Below are 24,650 nucleotides of genomic sequence, written 5' to 3'. Positions count from 1 at the left end.
AAAAGCACACTCACTGGCAATAAAGCCATCTGAGCAAAGTAAGTAATCAGCTTCATGTAGTGTTAGTGCTTGTCACAATAGGATTTGAAACCCACACTACAGAGGACTGAATGCGATTTGAAACAACAGCTAGTTTTCGGCAGCTATCAACACTGTTAGTGAATATGATTTGTTACAATCTGACTTCACAGAATGAAAGACAGCTCAACACTCAATTTTGTCCACTGTTGGACATTATACAATTGGAAATGATGTTCCTCATTTATTGAATATTTCAGTGCTCCTTCTGTTTCTGCAGCTCATCCACCTCCTTACTCTTCCTCTATGTGCATGTGTGTGTGTGTGTGTGTGTGTGTGTGTGTGTGTGTGCGCACTCGTTCTTGCATGTGTGACAGATTGACAGGTGGGCGAGAGAGAGAGAGAGAGAGGGGTGGGCGTTTGGGGAGGGAAATCCACTGGAGAATAAAACATTGAAAAATAGTGTGATTCCAGAAATTTTAGTGTGCCTATGCGATCATTACTCATCTACATGTGAATAGTTGCTTGTCCATGTTTTTGTATGTTGTCCTGAAGACTTCTGCAACACCACTGAAATGCAGAGCAATTACACAAAATTTTCAGCAGCCACATAAAGAAGCATCTCTTCATTATACAAAACCACAATGGACTGGAACTGCTGAAACACATCCTACACAAAGGCTGAATCGCCATTCACTATGACCTAAAATTTAGCCAGTAAGTCCTACTCTTGCCCTGTCTGTGTTATTGATACCATAAAATTGAGTGAACAGGGACAGTTTTTTCCTAATAACTTTGACATTTGGTTAGTGTCATTATGGGCAGAAGACGCTTCACTTTTCATATCATCCATTTCGGTATCTGAATTTTCTTGTTCACCACTGTTAAAGTCTTTAACTATAATGCTTTTGCATGTAGGAACATTCAGCTTCTGTTTACAGGATTTTTTTGCCATAATGTTTTCTTGACAATAACAAATTTCACTCAGAAATTGTCAGTCAGATTGTTTTTCTCATTATTATTATCATCTTCAGATTTAGCAGGCATCATGTCCAAGACTCTTTTTTCCTGTTTAAATGAAATAGACCTGCTTACTCAATCCTCATTTTATGTCTTGTTCAAGAGATGTGACCAAGAGACGAAGGTTTTTTCCTGTTGTAATGGAGAAAACCTTTTATCAAATGTAATAACTTTGATAAGTTCGTTAAGATAGAAAAGCCAAGGATAATCCATTAGCTTTGGATTTCTATTTGTCATTTTCTGTCATTGCAAATCTTAATCCTTTCAAAGGGATTTTCAACTTTGAATATAAAAAAATGTCCACAAGAGCCAGGTATGGAGAGTACGGAAGATGAGGCAGCACAGTGATTTTGTTTTTTGTGCAACTGTCATGCACCAACAGGGTTAAATGTTTGAGTGTGTTATTGTGATGTAAGAGCCATGAATTGTCTCAAGACATTCAGGCTATTTCCATCTCATATTTTCTCACAGGCATCGCAACATGTCCCAATAGTGCCATCTATTAATGAATTCATGAAGAACTAATCCTTCAAAGTCAAAGAAAACTATCAGCATGGGTTTGGCATTTGACCTCACCTGATGAACTTGTTTTGGTCTTGGAAAACCTATCCTGATCCACTGTGAAGAGTGACCTTGGTCTCAACATCATAACCATAGATCCATGTCTCATCACCAGTTAAGATTCTCTTAAGGAACATCTCAACTGCATGTTCCAAAAGCTCTGTACTGGTTGCAAGGCAAAGGTCTTTCTGATCTTTACTCTATGAGCTGTGGGATGAACTTGGCGGCAACACAATGCATTCCAAGATGCCGTGTCAGGATTTGATGACACGGTCCAACTGAAATGTTACATTATTTTGCAACCTCTCAGTCAGTCAGTCTTTAATTGGTTTTAGCGTCATCAGTAGATGTCGATGGACGTTCTGAGTGAGAGTCATCTTTAACTTCCATCCGGCCATTTTTAAACTGTGTTGACCATTCACAGCAACAAGTATGGCTCTCATCACTGTAGGCTTCCTGAATCATTGCTGTGTCTCTGTAAAGGTTTTCTTGAGTTTCACGGAAAATTTAATGCAGACGCAATGCTCCGCTAACTCTGCCATCTTGAAATTTGCAAGTTGTGCGACTCAACACTCTACTCAATACAGATCTGAACAATAACTAACACACATACAACAATGAGAATTCTGGCAGATACACATTAAACACAGGCATTTGCAGAATGCCAACCGCATTTCACTCCAACACACTACTGGCACAAAATTATGAATGTTCCAGAATTTTTTGAACAGACCTCATATATTTTTTGAGTCTTAATAAAATATACTTGATACGCTACTTAATTTCATTTTTTGTAAGTTGTGCCAAGAGGATATTAATTTCATTTTAATGTCAACATCATCACCATCATCAGTGTTCTGCCGAAAGGCAGGTTTTCACTTGGTAGTTCTCCAGGCTGTCCAGTCTTCTGCCATCTTCAGGTCTGCATAATTTCCTCTTCCCTTTATGTCATCTAGCATCTTGTATCTTCTTCTTCCTCTCAGTCTTCTCTCACAAAAAATGTTCAAATGTGTGTGAAATCTTATGGGACTTAACTGCTAAGGTCATCAGTCCTTAAGCTTACTCACTACTTATCCTAAATTATCCTAAGGACAAACACACACACCTATGCCTGAGGGAGGACTCAAACCTCCACTGGGACCAGCCGCATAGTCCATGACTGCAGCACCTTAGACTGCTCGGCTAATCCCACGCAGCTTTCTCCCACAAACCAATCCTTCAAAAGCATCTTCTTAACAAGCACTCCCTTCTCAATGAATGTCCAAACAAGTTCTTTTTCCTTTCTCTTACAACCTTCAGCAGACATCTTCTCTCACCAACCCTTTCCAATACTCTTTCATTACTCACTCTTTCCATCCACCTTATTCTCTCCATGCTCCTCCACATCCACATCTCAAATGCTTCTAACCTTTTTTCATCCTCTCACCTCAGTGTCCATGTTTCTGTCCCATACAGTGCCACACTCCAGAAAAAAAAATTTGACAAGCCTTTTCCTTAGATCTTTATCTAATTTGCCACACAAGAGTCTCCTCTTTCTGTTGAATGCCTCCTTTGCTATGCCAATTCAACTTTTCACCTTCTGGTGACATCTCAAGTCTTCAGTTACTGTGCTTCCCAGATATTTAAATGCACGCACTTGGCTAATGGGAGATTGTCCTATTTTAATCTTAGACAGTCTGTGTTTTGTACTGATGACCATGTTGTTGTTGTTGTGGTCTTCAGTCCTGAGACTGGTTTGATGCAGCTCTCCATGCTACTCTATCCTGTGCAGGCTTCTTCATCTCCCAGTACCTACTGCAACCTACATCCTTCTGAATCTGTTTAGTGTATTCATCTCTTGGTCTCCCTCTACGATTTTTACCCTCCACGCTGCCCTCCAGTACTAAATTGGTGATCCCTTGATGCCTCAGAACATGTCCTACCAACCGATCCCTTCTTCTAGTCAAGTTGTGCCACAAACTTCTCTTCTCCCCAATCCTATTCAATACCTCCTCATTAGTTATATGATCTACCCATCTAATCTTCAGCATTCTTCTGTAGCACCACATTTCGAAAGCTTCTATTCTCTTCTTGTCCAAACTAGTTATCATCCATGATTCACTTCCATACATGGCTACGCTCCATACAAATACTTTCAGAAACAACTTCCTGACACTCTATACTCGATGTTAACAAATTTTTCTTCTTCAGAAACGCTTTCCTTGCCACTGCCAGTCTACATTTTATATCCTCTCTACTTCGACCATCATCAGTTATTTTGCTCCCCAAATAGCAAAACTCGTTTACTAATTGAAGTGTCTCATTTCCTAATCTAATTCCCTCGGCATCACCCGACTTAATTCGACTACATTCCATTATCCTTGTTTTGCATTTGTTGATGTTCATCTTATACCCTCCTTTCATGACACTGTCCATTCCGTTCAACTGCTCTTCCAAGTCCTTTGCTGTCTCTGATAGAATTACAATGTCATCGGCGAACCTCAAAGTTTTTATTTCTTCTCCATGGATTTTAATACCTACTCTGAATTTTTCTTTTGTTTCCATCGCTGCTTGCTCAATATACAGATTGAATAACATCGGGGAGAGGCTACAATCCTGTCTCACTCCCTTTCCAACCACTGCTTCCCTTTCATGTCCCTCGACTCTTATACCTGCCATCTGGTTTCTGTGCAAATTGTAAATTGCCTTTCGCTCCCTGTATTTTAGCCCTGCCACCTTCAGAATTTGAAAGAGAGTATTCCAGTCAACATTGTCAAAAGCTTTCTCTAAGTCTACAAATGCTAGAAACGTAGGTTTGCCTTTCCTTAATCTTTCTTCTAAGATAAGTCGAAAGGTCAGTATTGCCTCACGTGTTCCAGTGTTTCTACGGAATCCAAACTGACCTTCCCCGAGGTTGGCTTCTACTAGTTTTTCCATTCGTCTGTAAAGAATTCGTGTTAGTATTTTGCAGCTGTGACTTATTAAACTGATAGTTCGGTAATTTTCACATCTGTCAACACCTGCTTTCTTTGGGATTGGAATTATTATATTCTTCTTGAAGTCTGAGGGTATTTCGCCTGTTTCATACATCTTGCTCACCAGATGGTAGAGTTTTGTCAGGACTGGCTCTCCCAAGGCCGTCAGTAGTTCCAATGGAATGTTGTCTACTCCGGGGGCCTTGTTTCGACTCAGGTCTTTCAGTGCTCTGTCAAACTCTTCACGCAGTATCATATCTCCCATTTCATCTTCATCTACATCCTCTTCCATTTCCATAATATTGTCCTCAAGTACATCGCCCTTGTATAGACCCTCTATATACTCCTTGCACCTTTCTGCTTTCCCTTCTTTACTTAGAACTGGGTTTCCATCTGAGCTCTTGATATTCATACAAGTCGTTCTCTTATCTCCAAAGGTCTCTTTAATTTTCCTGTAGGCAGTATCTATCTTACCCCTAGTGAGATTGGCCTCTACATCCTTACATTTGTCCTTTAGCCATCGCTGTTTAGCCATTTTGCACTTCCTGTCAATCTCATTTTTGAGACATTTGTATTCCTTTTTGCCTGCTTCATTTAGTGCATTTTTATATTTTCTCCTTTCATCAATTAAGTTCAATATTTCTTCTGTTACCCAAGGATTTCTACTAGCCCTCGTCTTTTTACCTACTTGATCCTCTGCTGCCTTCGCTACTTCATCCCTCAAAGCTACCCATTCTTCTTCTACTGTATTTCTTTCCCCCATTCCTGTCAATTGTTCCCTTATGCTCTCCCTGAAACTCTGTACAACCTCTGGTTCTTTCAGTTTATCCAGGTCCCATCTCCTTAAATTCCCACCTTTTTGCAGTTTCTTCAGTTTTAATCTACAGTTCATAACCAATAGATTGTGGTCAGAGTCCACATCTGTCCCTGGAAATGTCTTACAATTTAAAACCTGGTTCCTAAATCTCTGTCTTACCATTATATAATCTATCTGATACCTTTTAGTATCTCCAGGGTTCTTCCATGTATACAACCTTCTTTCATGATTCTTAAACCACGTGTTAGCTATGATTATGTTGTGCTCTGTGCAAAATTGTACCAGGCGGCTTCCTCTTTCATTTCTTAGCCCCAATCCATATTCACCTACTATGTTTCCTTCTCTCCCTTTTCCTACACTCGAATTCCAGTCACCCATGACTATTAAATTTTCGTCTCCTTTCACAATCTGAATAATTTCTTTTATTTCATCATACATTTCTTCAATTTCTTCGTCATCTGCAGAGATAGTTGGCATATAAACTTGTACTACTGTAGTAGGTGTGGGCTTCGTATCTATCTTGGCCACAATAATGCGTTCACTATGCTGTTTGTAGTAACTTACCCACATTCCTATTTTCCTATTCATTATTAAACCTACTCCTGCATTACCCCTCTTTGATTTTGTGTTTATAACCCTGTAGTCACCTGACCAGAAGTCTTGTTCCTCCTGCGACCAAACTTCACTAATTCCCACTATATCTAACTTCAACCTATCCATTTCCCTTTTTAAATTTTCTAACCTACCTGCCCGATTAAGGGATCTGACATTCCACGCTCCGATCCGTAGAACGCCAGTTTTCTTTCTCCTGATAACGACATCCTCTTGAGTAGTCCCCGCCCGGAGATCCGAATGAGGGACTATTTTACCTCCGGAATATTTTACCCAAGAGGACGCCATCATCATTTAATCATACAGTAAAGCTGCATGCCCTCGGGAAAAATTACAGCCATAGTTTCCCTTTGCTTTCAGCCGTTTGCAGTACCAGCACAGCAAGGCCGTTTTAGTTAGTGTTACAAGGCCAGATCAGTCAATCATCCAGACTGTTGCCCCTGCAACTACTGAAAAGGCTGCTGCCCCTCTTCAGGAACCACACGTTTGTCTGGCCTCTCAACAGATACCCCTCCATTGTGGTTGCACCTACGGTACGGCTATCTGTATCGCTGAGGCACGCAAGCCTCCCCACCAACGGCAAGGTCCATGGTTCTTGGGGGGGAAGACTGATGACCATACTCTTTGCTTTTGCTGTGTTTATTTGCATCCCATATTCCACACAAGTTTCATTCATAGCCTTCAGAATGGCAACATGAATATTTAAATACCATGCATATAATTATCCATTAAAATTAGCAGAGTGAGATACATTAAGCTACGGTTATTTGTCAAAATATTTTCAAGTCTGGAACAACAGAATATATGTTTTCCTTTTCAAAGCATAAAGAAAATTTCTTATTATTTATACACAAACATAAGTATACTTCTTATTGGTAATGACGGCAAACGTTTAATCGTAATCCCTCAGCAGTTCACAGCCCAAGCCAAAATGCATTTCCGGAGAGGTATTATAACAAAATTAAAATTAATTTATGACACCTTTTCTGCAATATGCTCTTGAATAGTCTCAGTAAACACTCTGATAGTACTAATGATAACAGCTGCAGCGCAATATTACAGCAGTTTTTCACAATTAACCACTAACCCTTTATTATAGTCCCAAAAAAATTCGTGACAAGATCATTGGATGTAACCTACGTATTCTTCATACAGCCATCAGACTCACAGTGAACACATCACAAAGTTTTCTCTTACTGCCTGTTAGAAACACGTAGGCCTACTACATGATGTAAATGAACATGTTATACCACAAATCCAAACATGTTCCCTAACACATCATTAGTACTTTCAACACTCTCATCATCTGAAACATCACCATAACTCTTCAACATAACCTATACCTCACAGCTATACAGTATCAGCATCATACTTGAAAACCCTTCATATCATAAAATTACCAAATATGCAGCAACCAATCGCAAAATCATGTGTTATTTATTCACTTTTGTAAATCGATTTCAACTGATTAACAGCCATCATTGGTGCTTTCAACCAATATGTGTGCTGAGTAGTAATTCTGTTTTAAGCAGAGGTCGAACATAAAGCGATCTTTTCATAACACACAAAAATCCTATACTCATCATCAGTAGCATCAGCATCACATTTCTCAAAGACTCTCAAAATAAGTAGACAGTCTCAACAACACAACATAATATTCATCTTGTCACCTTCAAATTACAAGAAACATCTTAACACAGTACATCCATACTGACTTTATAGTCATCCACTGCATGTTCAACAGTTAATTTCTTCCTCAAAATATTTTTTAACAACAATCCAGTTTATGTAGAAAATTCATTCACCTGTGAAAATTTTTCAGAATTTCTGACATATATGGTCTGAAAAATAATTTCTTCTCTCTAAACACAATCAGCTGAAAAAAATATTAGTTAGGATGGTAGGCAAAATTTGTTCAATTATATGATATTTCACAGTCAAAAGGTGTTCAATTATATGATATTTCAGCTTGAGTCCTCTACTCAGAACAAAATTGTTATTAATGCTTCAGGTTTTCCATAATAATCATGTACAAATTCTGACTGCAATTTGACAACAGTAAACTAGTAAGTCACCCTGTATCTTTCATTAAGTACAGAGTGCGTTCCATAAGTAATGCGACCAATTTTTTTCTGACACAACGGTACACCACAGCGTGTTGTAACCGTCTGGGCAAAGTGGAGGGAGGTGTTAGCTTCAAAATGCTCTTTGTCTCAATTCGGCTGCGAGCTGCCAGAGAGTCAGAACATGCATTTCCGTCAACCCCGTTTTGAGTTTATGTAACACGGCACAATGGATCATTCTGTAGAGCAATGGTACACTATCAGATTTTGTGTTAAACTTGGGAAGAACGCCACAGAAATGTTTCCATTACTTCAGCATGCTTTTGGGACTGATTCCTTGTCCAAATCACAAATTTTCTGATGGCACAAGTCGTTCATGGAAGGCCAAGAGGAGATCACAAATGAACTTCGCAGTGGACGGCCATCAACCTCACGAGTCAATGAAAATGTGACGCGTGTGTGCGATCGTTCGAACTCTGACAGACGGCTGAGCCTTTGATTGGTAGCACAAACTCTAAACATGTCAAAAACAACCGTTTTCCCCATTGTGGCCAAAGATTTGAACATGTGAAAGGTGTGTGCCAAACTCATCCCAAAAGTGTTGACCAACAAACACAATCACATGCGAGTGCTTCGGTGCCGAGAAATGTTGGAAATGTGTGAAAATGATCCTCATTTTTTAAACTCAGTTATCATTGATGATGAGTCATGGATTTTGAGTATGACCCTGAGACAAAAAGGCAGAGTTCAGAGTGGCACACCCCATCGTTGCCCCGTCCCAAGAAGGCATGCATGAGCAAGTCTAGGATCAAAACGATGCTCATTGTCTTCTTTGATGTCAGAGGCATTGTCCACCACGAATTCGTACCTACCAGAACTACAGTGAACTCAGCTTTCTACTTGGAAGTGCTCAAAAGACTGAAAAGGAGGGTCTCACACTGCTGAAGCGACATCAAGGACACGTGGAAAGTTCACCACGACAATGCGCTGAGTCACAGCGCCTTAATTGTCAATGACTTCCTGGCCAGGACCAAGACCCCATTAGTTCCCCAGCCTCCCTACAGTCCTGACCTGGCTCCTGCTGACTTTTTTTTTTTGTTTCCTCGGTTAAAAGGAGTCATGAAAGGAAAACATTGGGACACAATAGAAAGCATCCAGGTGCATGTTACATCAGCTGTAAAGGACATTCCGGAAAAGGCATTCCAGGATGCCTTCCAGGCCTGGAAACACCGCCTCCAGAAATATATCGATGCAAGAGGGTGCTATTCTGAAAATTTCTGATTATTTGAAAATTTTTGATTATTTGTATGAATATATTCAGTAAATTATTTTTCATGAATTTGATTGCACTACCTATGGAATGCACCTTGTATTTCTAAACAGAGAAAATAATATTTAAACAGACACAAATTGCCAGAAATACAGAACAACAGTTAGCCAAACATATCCAAAATTCATTAAGAAAACGTAATAATTTCTTAAATTCACTTAATATTCAATAACATAAACTTATTCCAGCACAAACAGTATAAAGACATAATGTATGTCTGATGTACAGAGTCCAGATAGAGCATAAATACAAACACCTCAAAATGATGTCATGCAAAAATATTTTCCTTCAAAAACAGTAAAATTTATATTTCCTTTAAAAATACAACAAAATTTCCCTATTCAAGTATAAATGTAAGTAAATTTTCCCTTTCAGAATAATAAAGTACATTAAATCTTACTTCACTCCAAACCTTCCAAACAGACCCAATTAGACACAGATTTCATATCAAAAACATCAGAATATTTTTCAATTTTCAATTGTGAATATAAATAAGTTTCTCCATTACCTTATGAGATTGCACTAGAAAGATTTCAGTAAGTTATGGAAATTATCTAGCCTTGAAGAATGAAAACAGGAAAATATTTCTGCACCGTGTCCTGTGTTCATCAGTCACATGTAACGAAAAGATCTTATGATCCACTGGGATTCAAGAGTTAATGCTCATTTACATCTTCAGTTCTTCCTACAGCATGTGCTTCAACTACTGTCAGTAATCTGTTTGTATAAGCTTGTTTTGGCTCTCTCGGATACAAATTCCAAACTAAATATAACACTGACACAAAATAGGTTTCTCTTGTCAAACTGTCTTAGACATTACAAATAAACACACCACTTACAACTTTGTATTTAAATTCACTTTCTCACAATGTAGCTTCTAGTGTTATCAGATATTTGTCAGAATAATAATGATCTCCAGCAGCAGTTAGATAAAATATAAATTTCTCATTCTGGGATTTAGTCAACATGACAGAATTATCATGATTTTCCTTACAAACACTTTGAATATGTATATCTGCCAGCTTTTCACATTTATTCATATACGTGGTGTTTCTTTTAACTTGAGAAAACTAAATACCTTGAAATGACACATTGTATAAAAAACTGTTCTAGGTGAAAAGCTAATATCAGTAAAGGGGACATCAGTCTGTGCTATAACCGGCCACCTCTTCATCACCCCTCCTGCTGATCTTAAAGGGCACCCAACGTAGAGTAGAAGAAGCATCCTCTTGGAGTTTTCCATTTCTTTTGGCTGTTCTTGAGGTTTACTGCAGGCAGGTTGACTTGCATTATGGATCTGTTAATCACAGTACTTGTTTTGTATAAAAACAGAGCAAAGATAGCTAAGCTGTGCTGATAAGCTCCATGCATCTGAGATGCCTCTGTAACTCTAGCCGCCTGTATTACACCATTGCATTGAGATAGGTGATGGCAGCTCGCAACTCACAGGTATAGATCAGTGTGAGTTGTTTTATGGAACTATGGAACATCCTGTGATCAAAAGAACCATTACTTTTTTGCAGACCAAGATATTTACGATGGAAAGTCTCCATTGTTCCCCACTTCCATGGTGAAGCAAATGCTTGGATGGAGGGAGTTAAGGCGTCCCAGAAATACAGTAAGCATTGCTGCCTCATGTGGCCATATACAAAGGTGTGTCAGTATTTTGCAGCCATGACTTATTAAACTGATAGTTTGGTAATTTTCACACCTGTCAACATCTGCTTTCTTTGGGACTGAAATTGTTATATTCTTCTTGAAGTCTGAGGGTATTTCACCTGTCTCATACATATTGCTCACCAGATGGTAGAGGTTTGACAGGGCTGGCTCTCCCAAGGATATCAGTAGTGCTAATGGAATGTTGTCTACTCCCGGGGCCTTGTTTCATCTTAGGTCTTTCAGTGCTCTGTGAAATCCTTCATGCAGTAATGTATCTCCCATTTCATCTTCACCTATGTCCTCTTCCATTTCCATAATGTTGATGTACATTGCCCTTGTATAGACCCTCTATATACTCCTTCCACTTTCCTGCTTTCCCTTCTTTGCTTAGGACTGGTTTTCCATCTGAGCTCTTGATATTCATACAAGTGGTTGTCTTTTCTCCAAAGGTCTCTTTAATTTTCCTGTAGGCAGTATCTATCTTACTCCCAGTGATATATGCCTCTAAATCCTTACATTTGTCCTCCCTGCTTAAACTTTTTGGACTTCCTGTCGATCTCATTTTTGAGACGTCTGTCTTTCTTTCTGCCTGCATTCTTCACTGTATTTTTATATTTTCTCCTTTCATCAATTAAATTCAATATTTCTTCTGTTACCCATTGGTTTCTACTAGCCCTCATCTTTTTAACTACATGATCCTCTGCTACCTTCACTATTTCATCACTCAAAGCTACCCATTCTTCTTCTACTTTATTTCTTTCCCCAGTTCTTGTCAATCATTCCCTAATGCTCTCTGTGAAACTCTCTACAACATCTGGTCCTTTCAGTTTATCCAGGTCCCATCTCCTTAAATCCCTACCTTTTTGCAGTTTCTTCAGTTTTAATCTACAATTCATAACCAATAAATTGTGGTCGGAGTCCACATCTGTCCCTGGAAATGTTTTACAATTTAAAACCTGGTTCCAAAATTTCTGTCTTACCATTATATAATCTATCTGAAACCTTCCAGGGTCTCCAGGCCTCTTCCATGTATACAACCGTCTTTCATGAGTCTTAAACCAAGTGTTAGCTACAATTAAGTTATGCTCTGTGCAAAATTCTACCAAGCAACATCCTCTGTCATTCCTTACCCTCATTCCATATTCGCCTACTATTTTTCCATCTCTTCCTTTTCCTACTATCAAATTCCAGTCCCCCATGGTTATTAAATTTCCATCTCCTTTCACTATGTAAATAATTTCTTATATCTCATTGTAAATTTCTTCAATCTCTTCATCATCTGCGGAACTAGTTGGCATATAAACTTTTACTACTGTGGTAGTCGTGGGCTTCGTGTCTTATCTTGGTTGCAATAATACGTTCACTATGCTGTTCGTAGTAGCTGACCGACACTTTTATTTTTTTATTATTAAACCTACTCCTGCATTAGGTCTATATGATTTTGTATTTATAATTCTGTATTCACTTGACCAGAAGCATTGTTCCTCCTGCCACTGAACTTCACTAATTCCTACTATATCAAACTTTAACCTATCCATTTCCCTTTTTAAATTTTCTGATCTCCTTGCACGATTAAGGGATGTGACATTCCATGTTCCGATCCGTAGAATGCCAGTTTTCTTTCTCCTGATAACAAAGTCCTCCTGAGTAGTCCCCACCTGTAGATCTGAATGGGGGACTATTTTACCTCCAGAATATTTTACACAAGAAGGCACCATCATCGTTTAGCCATATAGTAAAGCTGTAAGCCCTGGGGAAAAATTACAGATGTCGTTTCCCCTTGCTTTAAGCCATTTGCAGACCAGCACAGCAAGGCGATTTTGGTTAATGTTACAAGGTCAGATCAGTCAATCATGCAGAATTGTGAATTTTTTGTGAATTGTGTTTTATTCATATCATGACATACATTTGCAATCCATTTGGTTTGCCTACAGGAGACATGTCAAAAATTTATAAAACAATTACAATGATTTTTACATTAATAAATAATAGCACTATAATAAATAACAACACTATAAGGATAACTCATTGTACCCAGCTCAAATTTCCAGTTTGTCCTGCATGAATTCATCCACTGAGTAATAACACTTCAGTGTCAGTACCTCATATAGCTTTCTTTTAAGTGAACCTAAATTCATCTGCATCAACTTGTTCCCTTTTTATTTATTACAAATTTTCATTCCCATGTATTGAGGTCCCTGGGCATACAGTCTGAGGCGGTGGGTGGGGAGCATAAAATTTTCTTTGTTTCTGGTATCATGTGAATGGACAAAATGGTTTCCCTCAAATAATTCATGTCTGGTGTACAAAAATATAATAATCTCATGTATGTATAAGGATGGCAGAGTTAATATTTTAAGTTTTATAAATAATGGTCAACATGGTTCTTTATGATTTGCAGTGCACATATTTCGTATGATTTTTTTCTGTATTTTTAGTATCCACACTATGTTTGTCGATCATCATCATCATCATCATCATTTAAGACTGATTATGCCTTTCAGCGTTCAGTCTGGAGCATAGTCCCCCTTATAAAATTCCTCCATGATCCCCTATTCAGTGTTAACATTGGTGCCTCTTCTGATGTTAAGCCTATTACTTCAAAATCGTTCTTAACCGAATCCAGGTACCTTCTCCTTGGTCTACCCCGACTCCTCCTACCCTCTACTGCTGAACCCATGAGTCTCTTGGGTAACCTTGCTTCTCCCATGCGTGTAACATGACCCCACCATCTAAGCCTGTTCGCCCTGACTGCTACATCTATAGAGTTCATTCCCAGTTTTTCTTTGATTTCCTCATTGTGCACAACCTCCTGCCATTGTTCCCATCTACTAGTACCTGCAATCATCCTAGCTACTTTCCTATCCGCAACCTCAACCTTATTGATAAGGGAACCTGAATCCACCTAACTTTCGCTCCCATACAACAAAGTTGGTCGAAAGATAGAACGGTGCACAGATAACTTAGTCTTGGTACTGACTTCCTTCTTGCAGAAGAGAGTAGATCATAGCTGAGTGCTCACTGCATTAGCTTTGCTACACCTCGCTTCCAGTTCTTTCACTATGTTGCCATCCTGTGAGAATATGCATCCTAAGTACATGAAACCGTCCACCTGTTCTAACTTTGTTCCTCCTATTTGGCACTCAATCCGTTTATATCTCTTTCCCACTGACATTACTTTTGTTTTGGAGATGCTAATCTTTATACCATAGTCCTTACATTTCTGATCTAGCTCTGAAATATTACTTTGCAAACTTTCAGTAGAATCTGCCATCACAACTAAGTCATCCGCATATGCGAGACTGCTTATTTTGTGTTTACCTATCTTAATCTCACCCAGCCAGTCTATTGTTTTCAACATATGATCCATAAATAATATGAACAACAGTGGAGACAGGTTGCAGCCTTGTCTTACCCCTGAATCTATGAACTCAATTTACCGTCAACTCTAACTGCTGCCTGACTATCTATGTAAAGACCTATAATTGCTTGCAAAAGTTTGCTTCCTATTCCATAATCACGTAGAACAGAAAATAACTTCCTCCTAGGAACCCGGTCATATGCCTTTTCTAGATCTATAAAACATAGATACAATTCCCTGTTCCACTTGTAACACTTCTCCATTATTTGCCGTAAGCTAAAGATCTGGCCCTGACAACCTCTAAGAGGCCTAAACCCACACTGATTTTCATCCAATTTGTCCTCAACTAATACTCGCACTTTCCTTTCAACAACGCCTGAGAAGATTTTACCCACAATGCTGATCAAAGAGATACCTCTGTAGTCGTTACAATCTTTTCTGTTTCCATGTTTAAAGATTGGTGTGATTACTGCTTTCGTCCAGTCCCGACTCCCACACCATTTCAATTATCCTGTGTAGCCATTTAAGACCTGACATTCCACTGTATTTGATGAGTTCCGACTTAATTTCATCCACCCCAGCCGCTTTATTGCACTGCAATCTACTGACCATTTTCTCCACTTCCTCAAATGTGATACTATTTCCATCATCATTCCAGTCCCATTGTACATTGAAATCTGAAACATTACTGATCGTATTTTCACCTACATTGAGCAACTCTTCAAAATATTCCCTCCATCTGCCCAAGGCATCAACAGGATTCACCAGCAGTTTTCCTGACCTGTCCAAAATACTTGTCATTTCCTTCTTACCTCCCTTTCAAAGACTGCTAATTACACTCCAGAATGGTTTTTCAGCAGCTTGACCCAAGGTCTCCAACCTGTTTCCAAAGTCTTCCCAAGATTTCTTCTCGGATGCTGTAATTATCTGTTTGGCTTTGTTTCTTTCTTCAACATAACTTTCTCTGTCTACCTGAGTTCTAGTACGTAGCCATTTTTGATATGCCTTCTTTTTCCTTTTACAGGCTGCCTTGACTGTGTCATTCCACCAAGCTGTTTGCTTCATCCTACCTTTACACACTACTGTTCCAATACATTCTTTGGCCACTTCTAGTGCTGTGTCCCTGTACCTTGTCCATTCCTTTTCCAATGACTGTAATTGACTACATTCAACTAACTGGTACCTTTCTGAGATCACTGTTATGTACTTGTCTGATTTCCTTATTCTGAAGTTTCTCCACTCTTATCCTCCTACACATAGACCTGACTACCTTTCTGAGATCACTGTTATGTACTTGTGTCTGATTTCCTTATTCTGAAGTTTCTCCACTCTTATCCTCCTACACATGGACCTGACCTCCTGCACTTTCGGCCTCACAATACCAATTTCACTGCAGAATCCCCTGAATACACGTGTGTCCCTCACAGCCTTCCTGAATTCCTGATCTGTTATTATATAGTCAATGATAGATCTGGTTCCCCTGCCTTCCCAAGTATACCGGTGAATGTTCTTATGTTTAAAAAAGGAGTTTGTGATTACTAAGCCCATACTGGCACAGAAATCCAAGAGCTGTTTCCCGTTCCTGTTGGCCTCCATATCCTCTCCAAATTTACCCATAAAATCACCCATGAGCAGAACACTGTCCTTGTCCTTTACTCTAACAACTACATCACTGAGTGCGTCATAAAAACTATCCATCTTATCTTGATCTCTCCCTTCACAATGCGAATATACTGACACAATCCTAATTTTCTTGCTAGACACTGTCAGATCTACCCACATCAGTCGTTTGTTTACATACCTTATTGCAACTACGCTGGGTTCCATTTCTTTCCTGATGAAAAGCCCTACACCCCATTGTGCCATTCCTGCTTTGACTCCTGACAGGTAGACATTGTATTCTCCCACTTCTTCTTTCTCACCCCTTACTCGAATGTCACTAACAGCTAAAACATCCAACCCCATCTTACTTGCAGCCTCTGCCAGCTCTACCTACTTCCCAGAGTAGCCCCCATTGATATTAATAGCTCCCCATCTCGTTACCATACGTTTGCCGAGTCGTATCTTAGGAGTCCCTGGTTTGTCAATTAGAGGTGGGACTCCGTCACCTCCAAAGGTCCGAGGCATTTTGCTCTGATTGTTGCCAGCATCATATTTATAGTACCAGGGAAGCAGGTTGCTAGCCTTACTTGCCCCGGGTCCCATTGAGTTTTACCCCTAACGGTTGAGGGACTAACCGGTGGATTTCGTAGTCTTTGCCATCTGAGCACAAAGGTGGTCACAACTCGGAATATGTCCGAGATGCCCACCCTTACTCCAAAGAAACTGGTATCTCGACTGTCAGGACCACTTACTTGGCCACTCATACGCCGCCCGTGGTTCATGAACTAGGACATGATACCAGGAACCCACACCATGAACCACGTTTGTCGAGTTACCTCAAAAAACAATACCATACCTAATAATGGATACGAAGTAGCTTGTATATGCTACTTTTCATGTGTCCATGTCAATTGCAATTACAGTATTTGCACTGCAAATGCAAAGCTGCTCCGGTTGTTTGCCAGGTATTCAATGTGTGCATGCCAGCTCAAATTTTTATCTACATTTAAACCTAAGAATTTGACTGAGTCAACTTCTTCTATACCTTGGTTGTTGTGTACAATCTTAATCTGCTCACATTTTGACTATTTGGTTCTGAACTGCATCATGTGAGTCATAGATATGAAATGATAATTAAATGGACACCCTAGCTGCAAACAGGCATTGATGTACTTCATTGGGGACATGTTGAAAATGTGTGCCCCGACCGGGACTCGAACCCGGGATCTCCTGCTTACATGGCAGACGCTCTATCCATCTGAGCCACCGCGGGCACAGAGGATAGTGCGTCTGCAGGGACTTTTCCCTTGCACACTCCCAACGAGATTCACATTCCCAACATGTCCACACCACTACATTCGTAGTGTGCCTAATAGACGTTTGCCCATCATACTCATTACTCATGGCAGATTAATCTACCAAGTCCCGTACGAGCTCGGGCATAGCGTGTGAGTTCGCTCAAGAAGGTCAATGGCCGGGAAGCCATATTTTAACTATATATGACGGTAATTATCATTTCATTTCTAGCAAAGCTGCATGGTCATACATGGTAACTGTTCTTTTGGGAACAGATACTACCGTCATGTTGTTGTTGTTGTGGTCTTCAGCCCTGAGACTGGTTTGATGCAGCTCTCCATGCTACTCTATCCTGTGCAAGCCTCTTCATCTCCCAGTACCTACTGCAACCTACATCCTTCAGAATCTGCTTAGTGTATTCATCTCTTGGTCTCCCTCGACGATTTTTACCCTCCACGCTGCCCTCCAATACTAAATTGGTGATCCCTTGATGCCTCAGAACATGTTCTACCAACCAATCCCTTCTTCTGGTCAAGTTGTGCCACAAACTTCTCTTCTCCCCAATCCTATTCAATACTTCCTCATTAGTTATTTGATCTACCCATCTAATCTTCAGCATTCTTCTGTAGCACCACATTTCCAAAGCTTCTATTCTCTTCTTGTCCAAACTATTTATCGCCCATGTTTCACTTCCATACATGGCTACACTCCATACAAATACTTTCAGAAATGACTTCCTGACTCTTAAATCTATACTCGATGTGAACAAATTTCTCTTCTTCAGAAACGCTTTCCTTGCCATTGCCAGTCTATATTTTATATCCTCTCTACTTCGACCATCATCAGTTATTTTGCTCCCCAAATAGCAAAACTCCTTTACTACTTTAAGTGTCTCATTTCCTAATCTAATTCCCTCAGCATCACCCGACTTAATTAGACTACATTCCATTATCCTTGTTTTCCTTTTGTTGATGTTCATCTTATATCCTCCTTTCAAGACACTGTCCATTCTATTCAACTGCTCTTCCAAGTCCTTTGCTGTCTCTGACAGAATGACAATGTCATCGGCGAACCTCAAAGTTTTTATTTCTTCTCCATGAATTTTAATACCTACTCCGAATTTTTCTTTTGTTTCCTTTACTGCTTGCTCAATATACAGATTGAACAACATCGAGGAGAGGCTACAACCCTGTCTTACTCCCTTCCCAACCACTGCTTCCCTCTCATGTCCCTCGACTCTTATAACTGCCATCTGGTTTCTGTACAAATTGTAAATAGCCTTTCGCTCCCTGTATTTTAGCCCTGCCACCTTTAGAATTTGAAAGAGAATATTCCAGTCAACATTGTCAAAAGCTTTCTCTAAGTCTACAAATGCTAGAAACGTAGGTTTGCCTTTCCTTAATCTTTCTTCTAAGATAAGTCGTAAGGTCAGTATTGCCTCACGTGTTCCAGTGTTTCTATGGAATCCAAACTGATCTTCCCCGAGGTTGGCTTCTACTAGTTTTTCCATTCGTCTGTAAAGAATTCGTGTTAGTATTTTGCAGCTGTGACTTATTAAACTGATAGTTCGGTAATTTTCACATCTGTCAACACCTGCTTTCTTTGGGATTGGAATTATTATATTCTTCTTGAAGTCTGAGGGTATTTCGCCTGTTTCATACATCTTGCTCACCAGATGGTAGAGTTTTGTCAGGACTGGCTCTCCCAAGGCCGTCAGTAGTTCCAATGGAATGTTGTCTACTCCGGGGGCCTTGTTTCGACTCAGGTCTTTCAGTGCTCTGTCAAACTCTTCACGCAGTATCATATCTCCCATTTCATCTTCATCTACATCCTCTTCCATTTCCATAATATTGTCCTCAAGTACATCGCCCTTGTATAGACCCTCTATATACTCCTTGCACCTTTCTGCTTTCCCTTCTTTACTTAGAACTGGGTTTCCATCTGAGCTCTTGATATTCATACAAGTCGTTCTCTTATCTCCAAAGGTCTCTTTAATTTTCCTGTAGGCAGTATCTATCTTACCCCCAGTGAGATTGGCCTCTACATCCTTACATTTGTCCTTTAGCCATCGCTGTTTAGCCATTTTGCACTTCCTGTCAATCTCATTTTTATTCCTTTTTGCCTGCTTCATTTAGTGCATTTTTATATTTTCTCCTTTCATCAATTAAGTTCAATATTTCTTCTGTTACCCAAGGATTTCTACTAGCCCTCTTCTTTTTACCTACTTGATCCTCTGCTGCCTTCGCTACTTCATCCCTCAAAGCTACCCATTCTTCTTCTACTGTATTTCTTTCCCCCATTCCTGTCAATTGTTCCCTTATGCTCTCCCTGAAACTCTGTACAACCTCTGGTTCTTTCAGTTTATCCAGGTCCCATCTCCTTAAATTCCCACCTTTTTGCAGTTTCTTCAGTTTTAATCTACAGTTCATAACCAATAGATTGTGGTCAGAGTCCACATCTGTCCCTGGAAATGTCTTACAATTTAAAACCTGATTCCTAAATCTCTGTCTTACCATTATATAATCTATCTGATACCTTTTAGTATCTCCAGGGTTCTTCCATGTATACAACCTTCTTTCATGATTCTTAAACCACGTGTTAGCTATGATTATGTTGTGCTCTGTGCAAAATTGTACCAGGCGGCTTCCTCTTTCATTTCTTAGCCCCAATCCATATTCACCTACTATGTTTCCTTCTCTCCCTTTTCCTACACTCGAATTCCAGTCACCCATGACTATTAAATTTTCGTCTCCCTTCACAATCTGAATAATTTCTTTTATTTCATCATACATTTCTTCAATTTCTTCGTCATCTGCAGAGATAGTTGGCATATAAACTTGTACTACTGTAGTAGGTGTGGGCTTCGTATCTATCTTGGCCACAATAATGCGTTCACTATGCTGTTTGTAGTAGCTTACCCGCATTCCTATTTTCCTATTCATTATTAAACCTACTCCTGCATTACCCCTATTTGATTTTGTGTTTATAGCCCTGTTGTCACCTGACCAGAAGTCTTGTTCCTCCTGCCACCAAACTTCACTAATTCCCACTATATCTAACTTCAACCTATCCATTTCCCTTTTTAAATTTTCTAACCTACCTGCCCGATTAAGGGATCTGACATTCCACGCTCCGATCCGTAGAACGCCAGTTTTCTTTCTCCTGATAACGACATCCTCTTGAGTAGTCCCCGCCCGGAGATCCGAATGGGGGACTATTTTACCTCTGGAATATTTTACCCAAGAGGACGCCATCATCATTTAATCATACAGTAAAGCTGCATGCCCTCGGGAAAAATTACGGCTGTAGTTTCCCCTTGCTTTCAGCCGTTCGCAGTACCAGCACGGCAAGGCCGTTTTGGTTATTGTTACAAGGCCAGATCAGTCAATCATCCAGACTGTTGCCCTTGCAACAACTGAAAAGGCTGCTGCCCCTCTTCAGGAACCACACGTTTGTCTGGCCTCTCAACAGATACCCCTCCGTTGTGGTTGCACCTACGGTACGGCTATCTGTATCACTGAGGCACGCAAGCCTCCCCACCAACGGCAAGGACCATGGTTCATGGGGGGGACTACCGTCATAGATAGTTAAAATATGGCTTCCCGGCCATTGACCTTCTTGTGTGAACGCACACGCTATGCCTGAACTCGTACAGGACTTGGTAGATTAATCTGCCATCAGTAATGAGTATGATGGGCAAACATCTATTAGGCGCACTACGAATGTAGTGGTGTGGACATGTTGGGAATGTGGATCTCACGGGGAGCATGCAAGGGATAAGTCCCTGGAGACGCACTATCCTCTGTGCCCGCGGTGGCTCAGATGGATAGAGCATCTGCCATGTAAGCAGGAGATCCCGGGTTTGTGTCCCGGACGAGGCACACATTTTCAACATGTCCCCAATGAAGTACATCAATGCCTGTTTGCAGCTAGGGTGTCCATTTAATTATCATTTCATTTCTAGCAAAGCTGCATGGTCATTCATGGTAACTGTTCTTCCGGGAACAGATACTACCGTCATATATAGTTAAAATATGACTTCCCGGCCATTGACCTTCTTGTGTGAACGCACACGCTATGCCCGAACTAGTACGGGACTTCGTAGATTAATCTGCCACGAGTAATGAGTATGATGGGCAAACATCTATTAGGCGCACTACGAATGTAGTGGTGTGGACATGTTGGGAATGTGGATCTCATGGGGAGCGTGCAAGGGATAAGTCCCTGCAGACGCACTATCCTCTGTGCCCGCAGTGGCTCAGATGGATAGAGCGTCTGCCATGTAAGCAGGAGATCCCGGGTTCGTGTCCCGGTCGGGGCACACATTTTCAACATGTCCCCAATGAAGTACATCAACGCCTGTTTGCAGCTAGGGTGTCCATTTAATTATCATTTCATTTCTAGCAAAGCTGCATGGTCATCCACGGTAACTGTTCTTTCGGGAACAGATACTACCGTCATATAGAGTCATAGATATGTTTATATTCAACCCATTTAGCTGAAACCAAGTTTCTAAGGTAGTGAGGGTACTGATCACAGATTTGGGAATTTTTTCCAAGTCCTTATCTTCAAGAAAGACAGAAGTGTTATCCGCGAACAGAACTGATGGGAAGCTGATATTTAATGGTAAGTCATTAACATAAAACAAAAATAGGACTGGGCCTAATATGGAGCCTTGTGGAACACCCTGAGAATATTATTATTATTATTATTATTATTATTATTATTATTATTTTTTTTTTTTTTTTTTTTTTTTTTTTTTTCAGTCAGAAAAGTAATATGTGCCATTTGAACAAATGCTAACTCTTTGTTTTCTGTTGGATAAGTAGGATTTAAGCCATTCTAGGGCACTGCCGCTAATGCCATACTTTGCAAGTTTGTAAACAAGCAATGCATGGTTTACAGAATCAAACGCCTTTGTGAGGTCGCAGAAAATTCCTGCCACCTTATTTCTCTTGTCTAATGATGTGCTTATTTTCTCAATGAAACTGTTTACTGCATCAATGGTGTCTTTACCATGCTGAAAACCAAACTGATTGTTTAGAATAACAGAATATCTTGCAATGAAGTTTTGGATTTGTGCAACAGCAAGTTTTTCAAATATTTTAGATAGGACTGGGAGAATCAAGATAGGATGATAATTTCCCATGATCTCTCTGGATCCATTCTTGAAGAGTGGTTTGACTTCAGCATATTTCAGTACCTCTGGGAAACAGCTCTCTTCAAAACATTGATTTCTTATCTCAGCTAGTTTTCTTTATTCAGGGTCAATTGCCACTTTTCGCACCATACAGATATCTTATCTAAATCATTTTGCAAGTCATTTTGATCATCTGATGACTTTATGAGATGGTAAATGACAGCGTCATCTGCAAACAATCTAAGACGGCTACTCAGATTGTCTCCTAAGTCATTAATATAGATCAGGAACAATAGAAGGCCTATAACACTTCCTTGGGGAACGCCGGATATTACTTCTGTTTTACTTGATGACTTTCCGTCTATTACTACGAACTTTGACCTTTCTGACAGGAAATCACAAATCCAGTCGCACAACTGTGGTGATACTCCGTAGGCACGCAATTTGATTAGAAGACGCTTGTGAGGAACGGTGTCGAAAGCCTTCTGTAAATCTAAAAATATGGAATCAATTTGACATCCCCTTACTACTTCATGAGTATAAAGAGCTAGTTGTGTTTGAGAAGAATGATATTTTCTGAGTCCGTGCTGACTAAATGTCAATAAATTGTTTTCTTCGAGGTACTTCATAATGTTTGAATACAGTATGCGTTCTACAACCCTACTGCAAATCGACGTTAGTGATATAGACCTGTAATTCAGTGGGTTACTCCTGCTTCCCTTTTTGGGTATTAGTGTGACTTGAGCAATTTTCCAGTCTTTAGGTACGTATCTTTCTGTGGGCGAGTGGTTGTATATAATTGCTCAATATGGAGCTATTTTATCGGCATACTCTGAGAGGAACCTGACTGGTATGCAATCTGGACCAGAGGCCTTGGCTTTATTAAGTGATTTAAGCTGCTTTGTTACACCGAGGATATCTACTTCTATGTTTCTCATCTTGGCAGTTGTTCTTGATTGGAATTCAAGAATATTTCCTTTGTCTTCTTTGGTGAAGGAGTTTTGGAAAACCGTGTTTAATAACTCTGCTTTAGCGGCACTGTCATCAGTGACTTCACCATTGTTATCGCGCAGTGAAGGTATTGATTGTGTCTTGCCACTGGTGTGCTTTATGTATGACCAGAATCTCTTTGGGTTTTCTGCCAGATTTCAAGACAGAATTTTGTTGTGGACATTATTAAAAGCATCTCGCATTGAAGTACGCGCCATATTTCGAACTTCATTAAAGTACGCGCCATATTTCGAACTTCTGTAAAACTTTGCCAATCTTGGGGATTTTGCATTCTTTTAAATTTGGCAAGCTTTTTTCGTTGCTTCTGCAACAATGATCTGATCCGTTTTGTGTACCATGGGGGATCAGTACCACTATTTATTAATTTAAGTGGTATATATCTCTCAATTGCTGTTGATACTATCTCTTTGAAAACATTCCACAACTTTTCTACACTTACATGATCAGATCGGAAGGAGTGAAGACTGTCTCTTAAAAAGGCGTTAAGAGCATGTTTATCAGCATGATAATGACCTTTTCCGCAATTGGTAAGCGGCCAATTTTAACACAGGTAATGTATCACGAAGCAAATACCGTCCACACTGGTGGAATGTTGCGTGATACCATGTACTTAAACGTTTGCGACTATACAGCACCATCTAACACAAATCGCTTATTTCATGAGATATTTGGCCCGGTCACTATCTAAAATTGCACTGTGTGGAGATTTAAACGTACATATAGGTGATGGATGCACTAAAGAGAGAGTCTTCATGACTTTGATAAATAGCTATGGGCTGTTTGTTGCAAACCGACTGCCAACAAGAGGCGATGCCTGCCTAGACACAGTTATCACTAACCTCAATATCTGGGTATGTACAGTTGAACCAACGATTGCTGACCATAGTGCATTAGTAATGGAAATAAGTATGAAATGCTTGAGTCAACGACAACCAAGCTCATGGCACTCCAGTTACACATTTAGTAAAAGGATCATAAAAGATGAAAGACTAAATGGTCTTAAAATAGCCCTGTCAAGTGTAAACTGGCAGCAAAAAATTGCAGGAATGGGGGCCAGTGCCTCATTCGAATGTCTGTTCCAATCATTAAAAGCTAAATTTGATGATTTATTTGCAGAAATCCACAAGAAGTATCCTACAGGCAAAGCTAAAGGAAGGGACAAACCTACTACAGGAAAGATGTGGTATACCCCTGAGCTAAACAATT

At 39.9% G+C, this 24,650-nt stretch overlaps 1 protein-coding gene and 1 non-coding gene across 2 annotated transcripts in view; one reads left to right on the top strand and one right to left on the bottom strand.

Moving 5' to 3' along the window:
- Window positions 1–24,650, top strand: part of LOC124598582 (mucin-6-like) — a 332,175-nt gene that overhangs the window by 225,264 nt on the left and 82,261 nt on the right. The window lies entirely within an intron of this gene.
- Window positions 17,197–17,271, bottom strand: Trnat-ugu. The gene has a single exon. It is a non-coding gene; the product is annotated as a tRNA-Thr (tRNA).

Source organism: Schistocerca americana, chromosome 1 (genome assembly GCF_021461395.2).
Source record: "Schistocerca americana isolate TAMUIC-IGC-003095 chromosome 1, iqSchAmer2.1, whole genome shotgun sequence".
Classification (NCBI taxonomy): Eukaryota; Metazoa; Arthropoda; class Insecta; order Orthoptera; family Acrididae; genus Schistocerca; species Schistocerca americana.
This window is presented reverse-complemented; position numbering and strand designations above follow the sequence as displayed.